Source organism: Rhinolophus sinicus, chromosome 4, assembly GCF_057876585.1.
Source record: "Rhinolophus sinicus isolate RSI-liver-muscle chromosome 4, RSI-T2T, whole genome shotgun sequence".
NCBI lineage: Eukaryota > Metazoa > Chordata > Mammalia > Chiroptera > Rhinolophidae > Rhinolophus > Rhinolophus sinicus.
In genome coordinates this window covers 58,820,285-58,835,457 of record NC_142504.1, presented here as the reverse complement: position 1 = coordinate 58,835,457, position 15,173 = coordinate 58,820,285, and the positions used below count along the sequence as shown (strand labels likewise).

Sequence of the window (15,173 nt, the reverse complement as noted above, 5' to 3'; positions counted from 1 at the left end):
GCTCTATTAACTTTATTTCCTGGGGCATCATTTAAGAGCCACAGCCTTGAGCTGGCCTTTTCTGTCTGGAGCAGTGAACAACTTGAAATGAGAGTAAAAGGAAAAATGCCTGAAACTTGGAAGGGTGGTCTGTTGAGTTTAATTATGGTTGTTGGCTAGAAGTTACCTTCTGATACCCGAGACATAAACTACATGTCAGGGAGATCATTAAATGGCGACAAGTTCACGGTTTGTATATTCAGTATCTACTTTTTCCCAAGTATTGTTATAAGCACTGGTGAGAAAAAAGGTAAATAAGAGACGGTCCCTTTTTTTTCAGGAGCTCACATCTGGTTGGGAGAATAGATGTATAAATAAAACTAGCATGCAGTGCTATCATTGCTGTTGCTGTAGTGACTGTAATTTCTGAACCCAAAATTGGAACACATGGCCTGATAAGTACACATGTGTTTATTGTGGCGACAGCAGGAATGAATATTTAAAATTAGGCCTGTTCCCTTAAAGCAGGGCCCTGCGGTTGCCATGGCTGCCATAGGGATGTGTGCTGAGTTCTGCAGGGTCATAGAGGAGGCAGCAGTCTGCTCTTCCCAGGGTCACAGAGGTAGTGAAGTTTGAGCTGGATCCTGAAATATAAATGAGTTTCCCAATGGAGAAAGACAGGGATTTGCTACCAAGAATATATATGTGCAAAGCCATGGAACTGTGAAAGAGGAAGTGTTTGTTTAAGTCAAGTGTAGTTGGAGTTTGGGGGTAGAGACACTATGGACAGGGGTTAGGACCAGCCTTCTGATCATGCTAGAAGATGTGTCAACTGTGTCCTAAGGAAGCACACAGCTTTGTCTGGGATACACACCGTTTGTTCCTGAGGGTTGACATGGGCTGGAGGCATAATCAGCAGTGATCATGGGGTAGCCGAGGGGTCAAAGCTGAGTAGGGCTCCCAGCTTGACCCACTCTCCCTTAATCCAAGTAGCAGGGCAACAGGAGGGACAGTTTGAGGGAAGGCAGAGTTCACTTTGGGACAAATGTTATCTAAGCCCCCGGTAGCCAGGCCCTTGCTTATGAGGAATTTTGGATAAAAAGCAGGTTGGGGTTTTAGGGAATTATTGTGGAGGCTGTGAGGACTCCAAGAAATGGTTTACCAGGGAAGTCAGAACTTGCAGTTGTGTCTAGGAATGATATCATTGCTTCCTCTCAGCATACATTATTACCATGAAGACCTTGCATTCTACCCTGTTTGTTGCCAACTCTTCCCTGCCCCACTGGACTGAATTGGGGGGAATGGCTTCTGGCGTCTTGCTTTGGTTTGGTCACCCATGTTTTCTCATAGTTCCCAAAGGGGCCTGTGAGCGTGATTTGGGTGGCAGCAGGAAAGATGGCCATGGAGGAAGGGCTTGGGGGTAATAGATGGTCTCAGCCTCCCTGTGAGAGGGAAGAATGGCATCCCTGATGAGTTCCTTTGTGAGTGATTGAGGCAAGACTCATTGGCTAGACGTGAGGGTCCTTTCCCACATTGTGTCTTTTCTACACCAAGACTGTTTAGGAAATGGTTTGACTGATTCCTGCAAGAGATATATTAATATATTAATAAATCATCAGTGAGGTTTCTTGGAAAAAACAGCAACAACAACAGATACGGTTTGTGGAGTTGCTGTGCACACAGTATAGAGTTAGACAAAGCTCTACTGAAACTTGGCCCCTATCTAAAAAGTAATAAGAACTTGCTTTCTAGGGATATGTGAGGATGAAATGGACTGAAAGATGTGAAGCACTAACAATGCCAGCGCCTGGAGGTTCTCAAAGCACATTCGAACCCCTCCTTTACCCCTTGCTCCCACTGGCCCTGCGAAATAGGGCTGGTCACTGCTATTCCCAAGTTACTGGTGATGAAACGCGGACTCCAGAAAGGTACTGTGACCATCCTTGATCACTTGGCTGGTGGAGTAGGTCAGGATTCCTGATCTCTCTCTCATTCAAACTACAGATGGCCCTACCAAGGATAGCTGCATTGTGGCAAAGGACAAAGAAAGTAATCTTTGATGCTGGGATCTTGAATAACTGGGTTTAGGGGGGTGGGAGGAATTTATGCTTAGGAGTCCATCTCTAGCCTTCCTGCCCACCACAGAGGAGCAGTTTTGCCCGTGTAACACTATCTGTATTAGATCCATGTTGCTTGCCCCTCACTGTGTGGCTAGCACAGCATTCTCTCCTTTCTCTTTCCCACTTGGTCTCTGTCCAACTCCCTGACTGTGTTTAACTTGCTAACATACGGGAGGTTTTGCAGCATTTTACTATTAACAATGCACCCATGTCTTGGGCTGTGGCTTGTTTGCGAGCCTGGGCCAAGCTCTTCCCTTGGAGAACCGAGGCAAGAGAAATGATAATGGTGTTGGCTGGCGGAGTAGACTGCAAACTGTACCTCCTGGTTCGACTCAACCACATCCCAAGACACCATGAAAAACAGCTCAGGAACTCATATTTGGGTCAGGCTGACCAGTTTTCAGAGTTTTGACCTGAGAACTAATTTTTCCAAGGTCCTTTTCTATGACGAAGCAAGGAACTTCTACGGTCTGCTTCATCATGCAGGAGAAAGACTGTTCAAATAAAATTCTCTTCTTTTTCCATTGGGAGGGACAGTGCTGGACCCAGTTCTGGGAAGTGAACCATGTGTGCTTTTAACCTAATAAGCAGCATGATTTCCACTGGGGCACACGCGTACCCACTCCATAGGAACAGCAACTGCGAGTCCCTGGAATGCAGTTTGAGCCTCACTGCAGCTCTGGTCTTCTTCTCACTGTCCTGACTATCAGGACCTGCTTTCAGAAGGCTTCCTTCCTTGTTGAACACCTGCTGTGCTCCAGGTTACTGGTGGCACAAAGGAATAAGATGGGACCTCTCCTCTCAAGAGCCCGTGCTCGATGGTAAGAGACAGACTTACAAAACAGTAAGTGTTGTGACAGCCCGAGGCCAGTCCCCACTATGAAACTCATTTTGTTTGGCCTGAGGATGGCGATTTGCTGGTTTGTATTTTATCCTGCTTATGCAGGACATCCTTTTCTGTCATCTTGCTGTATTTTATGTTCCCTACCTGGCCCCCAAAGACCTTGGTTTGGGATATTTGACTTAAATTGATAACATATTTTGTGGTGTGTGCTGTTATGGAGGCAAGAATAAAGAGCTATGGGAGCATGAAGGAAAGAAGAATGGATTCTGCTTAGGTTGGGGCCCAGCCCTGTGTGTCAGGGAAAGCTCAACTGAATAGATGATCTTAGAACTGGGGTCCTGAAGGTTAGGTAGGAGTTCACTAAAAGGTCAAGATGAATGTAGTATATTCTAGAAAAAGGATTTAATGATGAGAATGATAAACCCCATCATGGATGTGTGGATTCAGAGGGGCAGTGTACACTGGGAGTTGTTTGCTGTGGAGCTTAGAGAAAATAAAACTCATGGAGACTGTGCTTCCCCAACTGAGGCAGCAGTTGGTGGGCCTGAGCCTGCCCACCACCAAGGCAAATGAAAGACCCAAACCAGGCCTCTTGAAACCCCCGCCCTACCCTACCCATTTGAAATTTACCTTACCACCCTCTGCTGAGTGGGAGGGGAGCAGCATCTGTCTTCTGAGCTGATGACCTCTGGGAGTTATTTCCATCCCATTCAGGCCTTACTCCTACCCTCAGTACCCAGCAGATGCTTCTGGACTTCACTCCAGATTATCAGCAGCCCGGGGAATTTCCCCTAAAGAGAAAGCCTAGCAGGGAGAGGTTAGAGAAGTTAGTGGTGTGCCAAGTGGCAGGTGAGGAGTTTGGGAGGGAGGGCTCAGGTATAATTCACAGTACAAAGTCCCAATGTGTCAAGTGAGGGTGCAGGAAGAGAACTTCCTGGGGGTGACGGGTGGAGAAGTGGGTGGTGATTTCAACTTGGCAGCTGTCCCTAGCAGTTTAAGGCCGGTTATGTGGTCCAGGTAGTGAATCACTCCCTGAATTTCATCAGGATGCATGTTACCCAACAGTTTGCTAAACTAGGGCTTAGAGTTCAGCCCCTAGATGGAGAACAAGCAGGGAAGGGTAACAGGCTCTAAGGGCAGAAATGGAACTCATCCATCCAACATATTTATTGAGCACCTTCTATATACCAGGCGCTATGCTGGGTGCTGGACACATGCAGAAAGCCAAACAGACATAGTGTCTGCCCTCATGAAGCGTATATGAGGAAGAGACAATAAACATTTAAAAAGTGTGAGTTGTGTGTGCATTATGTCAGACAGTGTAATGCACTGAAGAAAAATAAACTGAGGTGAGGGGATAAGATGGGCTGCTCTTTTAAGAAAGAGTAGTCATGACAGGACTCTTAGCAGAGGTGATATTTGAATATAGGTTGGAATGAAGGGAGGAAGGCATGTGGAGAAGAATACTTCAAGGGGAAAATCAAGGGCAAGCCTCGCTATAGAAACCTCAAGGAGTACTAAAGGACTGGCAAGGAGGCAAATACACTGAAGTGAAGTGACAGCAGGTAAAGTTGGGTCCTGTGGGTCCTTTACACCCAGATCCTAAGGACTTAGGGGATGCTACTTGAAGGGGGAGGAGCAGAGGAGTGACAAGATCTTAGTAGTTTTAACAGCTCCACATTGGCTGCTGTGTGATGAATTGATGGGAGCACAGGTAGAACCTGAGCAGGTTTGAGGCTATAGTGACCTGGTGCCAGGCTAAGTAGAGGTAGTGACAAGTATGAATGGGAGGGAGCAACAAAGGCAGAGGCAGTGGAGACTTGGTGCCTGTGATTTCCTGCTCTCCAGGCCCCTGCTGAAAACGGATCAGGGAGGTAGGCAGACAGGCAAACAGACAGGCTGAGATGCCTTCAGAGCCTGCCTTTCTCCTCTGTGACATTGGGCATTTGGTCTTTGCCTGCAAGCTCAGGTGAGGATCCTGTGGGTGGTCCACGTACCTGCTCCAGAATCCCACAGTATACATGTGGTAGGTTCTGCTCTGGCTTCTGAGACCTTTTAGGATTAACTATCCTCTCCAGTAGATGGTTCAAGGTGATGCTAGTCTGTTTGCCTGCCTCCTCAAATAGCTAAGGTGACCGATCAGACTCATTAAACTTTTCACTCAGCCTCCTTTGGGGCACTATCAGATGGCAGACCTGGGGCTTCAGCAGTGCTTGGCTGCTGAGAAAGTGAGGCCTCTCCTGGCTTGGCTTTCCCCACCTCCTTTGAAACACAGAGGGCATTTGGGCCAAGTGGTTGGGTCTCCTCTACCAAGCCTTCTCTGTGATCCTAAGGCAGGCCCATTCTCCACCCAGCTACCCGAGTGATACTTCACAAACATCAATCAGAACACATCTTGTCTTAGCCTGGGCTCCCCTGGAAAACAGCCTGACACAAGGGCTTGCAGGCAGCTCATTTGGTTTGGAGACTGGAGAAAGAAAAAGGAAGGGAACATTATATGAGGTTGCATTTTCAGTTTGGTCACTGCCATGGACAAGTAGGGCTTAATCTGGCCCAGGCATACTCTGCCTGCCACTGGCTAAGGGTTGATCCATAGAGCGGTAAGCCTCTCACTTCTGGGTAATGAATACATGAGTGTTTGGTGGTTTCCAATAGGCTTCACGGACTAGAATCAGAGAGGCTATGTGGCAGGCAGCGAGGCAAGCCTGGTGCTGCAAGGAGTTTTAGGCTACGTACTGTGTGAAGTTGGTTGCTGCTGTGATGGCTGGAGTACAAGGTGGACTGCTAAGCTATGTGAAGTGGGATAAAAGAGGTGTCTGATACATATTTCCCTGCTTCAGACAATGTCCAATGGATTCCCACTGCAGTAAAAATAAAATCCACACTCTTGATGTTGTCCTACAAGATCTTACATGCCCTGGCTCCAGCCCACCTCAGACTGTGTTTCCTTCCGAGTTCCTTCTTCACTACCATCTAGCCACACTGCCCTTTTTTGTATCTCAAACATGGCAAGCTTTGTCCTGCTTCTGGTCGTTAGTGCTCTTCCCTCTGTTTGACCATTGTCCCAATGGCTCCTCAGCTCAAGTGTGTTACCTTTTGTGACCACCATTGGAGGCCCCCAGACAAGGAAGTCTCTGCCCTTACCTTGATTTTCTTCAGAGTGCTTACTATTTCTACTATTTACTTTCTTCTTGTCTGTCTCCTTTTACTAGAATGTGAGCTCTGTTTCATTCCCTGCAGTATCTTCAGTTCCTAGAAGGGGCTGGGACATGGCAGAATTTCGGTACATAATGAATGAACAAATGACCCACGCACACAGTCCAATATATTTTTCTTTGGGTACTTTATGTATTCTACTTTGCATTAAAGCTCCTTTGCATATTTTAAAAACACTAGCCAACAATTGTAATAGCTCAGTAAATATTAAATGGGTACATTTATCCAGCACCTTCTCTGTCTAGGCACTGTGCATGTTGAACCTATCATTTGACGCTTACAGCACCTTTTTTTATAGATGTAACACTGAATTAAATTTTAGCCCAAAGACACCAAGCTGACAGAACTGGTTTACGATCTCAGGCCTGTCAGACTCCAGAGCACCGTCACTGCTCTTTTTTGTTCCCTTTAATGTGGGGGAGTAGAATGAGAATATTACCAGTTATGGGAAGGACCTACTTTCCAAAAATATCTCCTCCATTACTGCCCAAATTTCACACCAATTGGTTGACCTAGATATTGTAATCTGTAGCTGTTTTGTTGGTTTTTAATTTAGTTCTTATTTTTATTAGAGTTATACTTGTGTATGATTTAAAGAGTTAATAAGGCTTGTTACAAAAAAGGTCTCCTGATACCCCCACCCCCAACTTCCGGGGGAAATCACTTCAACTCTTTATTGTTGATAGGATTTTTCTATTTCTCTTGTTTATATTGCCCCCACCCCATTATAGGCATAATCTATTGATTTCTTACTTTGGAAGATGAGGGTTTAACTAACTCTCAGCACCACCCTAGCCCCCATTATACACATGCACACTTTGCATCCTCTCAATAGACTTGTGTAATACTGATTAGATCAGCATTAAGTTCCTTTCAGCTCTATTCTTGAAATATATCCCGAATTTGATCAATTCTCCCAATCTTCACTGCTACCACCCTTATCCAACCACCATCTTTTACCTGAATTATGGCCATAGCCTCCTAATTGGTCTCCCCATTTCTGTCCTTGCTGTCTTTTGCTGTATTCTCAATCAGAATGATCCTGTTAAAAAGTAAATCTGATTGGCAGAAAACTGTGGCTTCCCACCTTCACTCAGAATGAAGGCCAAAGTTCTTACCATGGTCTATAAAGTACTACATGATCTAGTTCCTTTGTACTTCTCTGTCATCCCTATTACTCATTTCCTTTTTATTTATTTATTTATTAGTTTCATGTGTACAAAACACTGTAATAGTTAGACATTTATCATTTATACCCCTCACAAAGTGATAACCCCACCTCCCCCAATCAACTACCCCTCTGACATTGCATACAGCCGTGACATTTCTACTGTCTCTATTCCTTATGCTGTGCTCCACTTCTTGGAATATGTATATATACACACACATATATATTAAATGTATACACATATATATTAAATATATGCACATATATATTAAATTATAGTTGACATTCATTATTATTCAGCTTCAGCTTCAGGTGTACAGCACAGTGATCAGGCATCTACATCATCCCTGAGGTGGTCTCCCTAATGAGACAAGTGTCCATTGGATACCCTACGAAATCTTTACAACATGATTGATTATATTCCCCAAATTGACTTTTATATCCCTGTGGCAATCTTGTGGTTACCAATTGTGCTTTCTAATCCCCTCACCTTCCCCCTTATCCAGATAATTCCAAAATGCTAATTCGAAGAAATCTGTGCACCCCTATGTTTATTGCAGCACTATACACAATGGCCAAGACATGGAAACAATTGAAATGCCCATCGGTAGATGACTGGATTAAGAAACTGTGGCTACAATGGAGTATTACGCAACCATAAAGAAGAACGAAATTTTACCATTTGCAACTATATGGATGGACCTAGAGAACATTATGCTAAGTGAAATAAGTCAGACAGAGAAAGACAAATACCATATGATCTCACTTATATGTGGAATCTAAAGAATAGAATAAATAAACGAACTAATCAGAAACAGTCTCAGAGACATAGAGGAAAAACTGAGGGTTGCTAGATGGGAGTGGGGGTGGGGATAAGGGGGAAGGTGAGGGGATTAGAAAGCACAATCGGTAACCACAAGATTGCCACAGGGATATGAAACTCATTTCTTTTTTATTCTGCTCTAAACATAGTGATCTTGCTTGTTTTGAATATACTAGTCATGTCTGCCTCAGGGGCCTTTGCACTTGCTGTTCTACTTGGAATGTTGCCTACTAGACATCTGCATAGCTAGCTTACTCTAGCTTTCTGCACAGCTAGATATCTGCAAAGTTAGCTAATTTTCTTCAGATCTTTACCCAACAGTGATCTTAATGAGGCCTTCTTTGGCCATCCTATCTGAAACTTCATTCCTTGCTATTCTTCATAATTTCTTCTCCTGCTTGTTTTTTCCTTCTTATCACTATCTAGCATACGTGTTATTTTGTAACTTATTTTATAATAAACATTCTCTTTATACCTTTACATATAAATAAATATATTTTCTAATAAGTATAAATTATTTTTTAATAATTTTTATTTTTCAATTACAGTTGACATACAATATTATTATATATTGTACAATAGTGATTAGATATTTATATAAATTACAAAGTGATCACCCTGATAAATCTAGTACCCATCTAACACCATACATAATTGTTACAATATTATTGATTATATTCCTTGTGCTATACTTTACATCCCCATGACTATTTTGTAACTATTTGTATTTCTTAATCCCTTCCCCCTTTTCACCCACTGTCAGCTCTCCTCCCCTCTGGCAACCATGATGTGTTCTCTGTTTCTATGAGTTTGTTCTGTTTTGTTTGTTGTTTATTTTGTTCTTTAGATTACACATATACAGGGTGTGACAATTAAGTTCGCGAACTTGCCACCTTGCGCTTACATTGGCAGCACTGTACAAATAGCTCAGTAAGGTTTCATAACCTTGGTATATTAGTGTCTCACAGCTATGTTTGTGTCGACGTGTGGTGGTGTCTTGTTGAGTGGCGTTCATTATTGTTGTTGCCTGTTGTTGTTTTTTTTAACTTTGTTTTAATGGGTCTCAAAATTCTGTGACAGATTTTTGTCAATCTGTTTCCATTAAAAAGTACTGATTTTTAAAATCAGTAACTTAAAAACTGCCACACACAAAAAAACGAATGGTCCACAAAACATTCTCCTTTCCTTCTGAAGGTTTTACGATGCACTGTAATTATTAACCAGTCTTTTACTATTACACTTAAATGGCCATTTGAGACAAACAGTTCTGAGACCATTGTTCCACCGCTGATTACGACTGGGCTGGCAGGTATTGGGGATAATGTCCATTTGGCCTTCTGAACTTTCTGGGTAGACTTGGTGATCTTGCCAGCTCCAGCTGCCTTCTTGTCCACTTATTTGATGACACCCACAGCAACTGTCTGTCTCATGTCACGAACAGAAAAATGGCCAAGAGGAGGGTAGTCAAAGAAGCTCTCAACACACATGGGCTTTCCAGGAACCATGTCAACGATGGAAGCATCACCAGATTTCAAAAACTTGGGGCCATCTTCCAGTTTTTTCCCTGAACGACGATCGCTCTTCTCTTTCAGCTCAGCAGATTTGCAAGCAATGTGAGCTGTGCGACAATCCAGCACAGGCGCCTATCTGGCACTGATTTGGCCTGGATGGTTCAGGATAATCACCTGAGCAGTGAAGCCAGCTGCCTCCATTGGTGGATCATTTTTGCTGTCACCAGGCACATTGCCACGACGAACATCTTTGATAGACACATTCTTGACATTGAAGCCCACATTGTCCCCAGGAAGAGCTTCATGGTGCAATTCACCAGACTTTACTTCAGTTGTAACACTGACTGGAGCAAAGGTGACTACCATGCCGGGATTGAGAACACCAGTCTCCACTCGGCCCACATGGACAGTACCAATACCACCAATTTTGTAGACATTCTGAAGGGGCAGACGCAAAGGCTTGTCAATTGGACGAGTTGGTGGCAGGATGCAATCCAGAGCTTCAAGCAGTGTGGTTCCACTGGCACTGCCATCTTTATGGGTGACTTTCCATCCCTTGAACCAAGGCATGTTTGCACTTGGCTCCAGCATGTTGTCACCATTCCATCCAGAAGTTGGCACAAATGCTACTGTGTCAGGGTTGTAGCCAATTTTCTTAATGTAGGTGCTGATTTCTTTAACGATTTCCTCGTATCTCTTCTGGCTGTAAGGTGGCTCAGTGGAATCCATTTTGTTAACACCCACAATTAGTTGTTTCACACCCAGTGTGTAAGCCAGAAAGGCATGCTGCCGGATCTGCCCATTCTTGGAGATACCTGCTTCAAATTCACCACCAGCAGCAGCAACAAGCAAGACAGCACAGTCAGCCTGAGATGTGTCTGTAATTGTGTTTTTGATAAAGTCTCTGTGTCCTGGGGCATCAGTGATGGTCACATACTTGCTGGTCTTGAATTTCCACAGGGAGATAGCAGTGGTGATCTCTCACTCACGTTCAGCTTTCAGTTTATCCAAGACCCAGGCATACTTGAAGGAGCTCTTTCTCATGTCAGCAGCCTCCTTCTCAAATTTTTTGATGGTTCTTTTGGTATTCCACCACATTTATAGATCAGATGACCAGTAGTGGTAGACTTGCTGGAATCTACCGTGTTGCCCCGAAAATAAGACCAGGTCTTATATCATATTTCCCTGAAAATAAGGCCGGGTCTTATATTAATTTTTGCTCCAAAAGACGCATTAAGGCATATTGTCAGGGGATGTCTTATTTTTCCATGTACAACAATCTACATTTATTCAAATACAGTCATGTCATCTTCTTCTGGAACATCGTCATAACATACTAAATGTGCCCATCTGGCTGATGGTCTTAACTGGGGCTTATTTTCCGAATAGGTCTTGTTTTGGGGGAAACACGGTACATGTCCAATGACAATGATGTTGATGTGTGTCTTTTCCTTTCCCATTTTGGGTTAGATTTAATGGTGGTTTTCACTACACCTGTGTTCTGGCGGTAAACCCGTTGCGAAAAAGTTGTTGAGTGTTTTTGTGTGGTGTCACGAGAATGTCTGAGCTTGAATTAGAACAACGAACAAACATTAAATTTCTTGTTAAACTTGGCAAGAGTGGAAGTGAAATCAGGGACATGTTAGTCCAAGTTTATGGGAATAGTGCCATGAAGAAAACGGCAGTATACAAATGGATTAAACATTTTTCTGAGGGGTGAGAACGTGCTACTGATGAAGAGAGGTCAGGACGGCCAGTAGCGAGAAAAAATGATGAAAACATTGCACAAATTCATCTAATTGTGCATCAAAATCATTGGCTGACTGTGAGAAGCATAGCAGACCAAGTAAATATCAATAGAGAAACAGTTAAGAATTTTTTTTTTTTTAATTTTTATTGGGGAATATTGGGGAACAGTGTGTTTTTCCAGGACCCATCAGCTCCAAGTCAAGTCGTTGTTTTCAATCTAGTTGTGGAGTTGTTGTTTTCAATCTAGTTGTGGAGGGCGCAGCTCACTGGCCTATGTGGGAATTGAACCAGTGACCTGGGTGTTATGAGCACTGTGCTCAAACCAACTGAGCCAACCAGCCGCCCCAACAGTTAGGAAAATCTTAACTGAAAATCTTGGCATGAGAAACATGTGTGCAAAAATGGTCCCAAAGGAGCTTTTGCATCACAACAGTGCACCAGCTCACATGGCACTGTCTGTGAGGGAGTTTTTAGTCAGTAAACAAATACTGTATTGGGACACCCTCCCTACTCACCTGACCTGGCCCCCAATAACTTTTTAACCCAAAGATAAAATATTGAAAGGAAGATATTTTGATGACATTCAGAACATCAAGGGTTATATGATGACAGCTCTGATGGCCATTCCAGAAAAAGAGTTCCAAAATTGCTTTGAAGGGTGGACTTGGCACTGGTGTCAGTGCATAGCTTCCCAAGGGGAGTACTTTGAAGGTGACCGTAATGATAGTCAGCAATGAGGTATGTAGCATTTTTGCTAAGATGTGTTCGTGATCTTAATTGTTAGGCTTTGTAAGTGAAATCATACGACATTTGTTTTTCTTTGTCTGACTTCACTCAGCACAGTACTCTCTAGGTCCATTCATGTTGTTGCAGATGGCAAGATTTCATTCTTTTTTTATGGCTGAGTAATATTCTATTGTATATATGTACCGCCTCTTTATCCATTCATCCATTGATGGACATCCAGGTTGCCTCCATATCTTGGCAATTGTAAATAATGCTGCAATGAACATATGGGTGCACATGTCCCTTCCAAATAGTGTTTTGGGTTCCTTTGGATAAATATCCAGAAGTACAATCACGGAGTCTTCTTTGTCTCTTGTTATATAGCCTTTGTTTTAAAATCTATTTTGTCTTGTATAATAATTGCTACCCTACCTTTTTGTTTGTTTCTGTTTTCATGGAGTATCTTTTTCCATTCCTTTACTTTCAGTCTGTGCTTTTGATCTGAAGTGGGTCTCTTGTAGACAGCATATGTAAGGGGTTTTTTATTTTTTTTATCCATTCAGCCACCACACATCTTTTATTTGGAGCATTTAATCCATTTACATTAAAAGTAATTGTTGAGAGATTTGTTATTGCAATTTTATTTATATTTTTTATTTTTTTAAAGGAGTCCCTCTAACATTCCTTGTAATACTGATTTGGTGGTGATGAATTCTTTTAACTTTTTCTTGTCTGGGAAGCTGTTTATCTGTCCTTTGATTCTAAATGAGCTTTGCTGGGTAGTGTAATCTTGGTTGTAGGTCCTTGCTTTTCATCACTTGGAATATTTTGTGCCATTCCCTCTGGCCTGCAAAGTTTCTGTTGAGAAATCAGCTTGACAGTCTTATGGGAGCTACCTTGTAGGTAACTAACTGCTTTTCTCTTGCTGCTTTTAAGATTATTTCTATGTCTTTAACCTTTGGCGTTTTAATTATGATGTGTCTTGGTGTGCACCTGTTTGGGTTCATCTTTTGTGGGACTGTATACTTCCTGGGCTTGTATGTCTATTTCCTTTACCAGGTTAGGGAAGTTTCCATCATTATTTCTTCAAATAGGTTTTCAATTCCTTGTGTTCTCTCTCCTTCTGGTACCCCAACAGACGTGAATGTTGGTATGCTTGATGTTGTCACAGAAGCCCCTTAAACTGTCCTCATTTTTTTTTTTTTTTTTTTGGTTTCTTTTTTCTTTTTGGTATTCTGATTGGATGCTTTCTGCAACCTTGTCTTCTACATTGCTGATTTGATCCTCTGCTTCATCTAATATGCTCTTGATTCCCTCTAATGTATTCTTTATTTTGGTTATTGTATTCTTTATTTCTGACTGGTTCTTTTTTATGTTTTCTATCTCCATTTTTATGTTTCCTATCTCCTTGTTAAAGTTCTCACTACTCTTCTTTTAAGTTCATTGAACATTTTTATAACTAGTATTCTGAACTCTGTGTCTGGGAGATTGCTTGTCTCCATTTTATTTGGTTCTTTTTCTGGAGCTTTGTTCTGTTCTTTTATTTGGGACATGTTTCTCTCCATTTTGGCTGCTTCCCTGTGTTTGTTTCTATGTATTAGGTAGATCTACTAAATCTCCTGATCTTGGTAGGGTGGCCTTACGTAGTAGGTGTCCTATGGGGCACAGTGGCATAGTCTCCCTGGTCACCTGAGCCAGGTGCTCCAGCTGTGTCCCTTGTGTGGGTTGTGTGTGCCCTCCTTTTGTAGTTGAGCCTTGATTTCTGTTTGCACATCAATGGGACCGATTGACCCTCAGGCTAATTGGTTTTGAGGACTGGCAGTGACTACAGTGGAGGAGCTTTGGTGCAGGAGCTGACCCCACAGAGCTGGATTTGCTCTAGCTGGCCTCTGGTACTTGTTGAGTTTGACCTTTGGCTGTGTCATTTGTGGAGGTGGTTGCGTTGTGCTCTGGTGTGGTCTGAAGCTAGGCAGTGGGTGTTTTGGTTATGGGACCTCTTGGTGATGGGGGCTCTGGTGCAGTCCAAGGTCAGTGCTGCCTGTGCCCTGCCTGGGGCTACTTGGTATGAGCTATAAAGTGACCTGCAGGTGATTGCTACTTGTGCTGGGCTTGGAGGTGCTTGGGAGAGGCTAAGCTGTGAACTGAGGCTCGTTTCCACTAGTGCCAGACTTGAGGCTGCTTTGCAAGGAATACAGGGCATCCCCGGCCAGATACTGCTTGTTTGAGGTTTGTGAACCTTTGAGAGATTTTAGGAAAGTCTACTACGTGAGCCAAGACAGGCCATTTGTATGGAAAAAAACACTGGAAGTGGCTTGGGTGGGCCTGCATTTGGGTGGGATGGGGTTTCAGGGAATCACCCAGATGGGACGATCAGTGTTAGGTAGGTTGATAGACACTTACATATGGTGCTTACCTGCGTGTGTAGGCTGGGTCATGGGATTACTCAACAAAGGAACATTGGCTTCTGCCAGAACATCTGTCTGGGAGAAAGCTGCCCCTCCAGGCCTCGCCCTGAATCCAGACAATTCAATTCCTCCTTGTATGTTTCTGGTGCCTTTCGACTTGCTACCCTAGCACTGGAGCTCATAGTGAGTCAGTCTGTCAGAAATATTGGTATTTGGGCCTTTGAGGAATACTTGGGACTCCAGCCACCCTCTGTCTCACTCAGCCACAATCTCCACTGTTTTTCATAGCCAGAAGTTATGGGGATTTCTCTTCCCAGCACTGGAACCCTGGGATGTGGGGCTTGGTGTGGGGCTGAGACCCCTCACTCCTCAAGGGAGACCACCACAGCTAAGATATCCCTCCTGTTTTTTAACTGCCACATGTGAGTGTAGGAATAGCCCCATTCTGCATCTCCGCCCTTCCTACCATTCTCAAGGTGGCTTCTGTTAGTTATACGACTTCTGTTGAGCTAGATAGACTTCAGGCAATTCTCAGTGATTGTTGTTCTGTAGTTTAGTTGTAATTTTGAGGTGGTTGTGGAAGGAGGCAAGCACAGTATTTATTATCCTAGTTAGCATCTGTCTCCTACACT

At 43.3% G+C, this 15,173-nt stretch overlaps 1 protein-coding gene and 1 pseudogene across 2 annotated transcripts in view; one reads left to right on the top strand and one right to left on the bottom strand.

Annotated features, from left to right (window-relative positions):
- Positions 1–15,173, top strand: part of RAB43 (RAB43, member RAS oncogene family) — a 39,467-nt gene that overhangs the window by 15,444 nt on the left and 8,850 nt on the right. The window lies entirely within an intron of this gene.
- LOC109438865 (elongation factor 1-alpha 1 pseudogene) lies at positions 499–14,893 on the bottom strand (annotated as a pseudogene).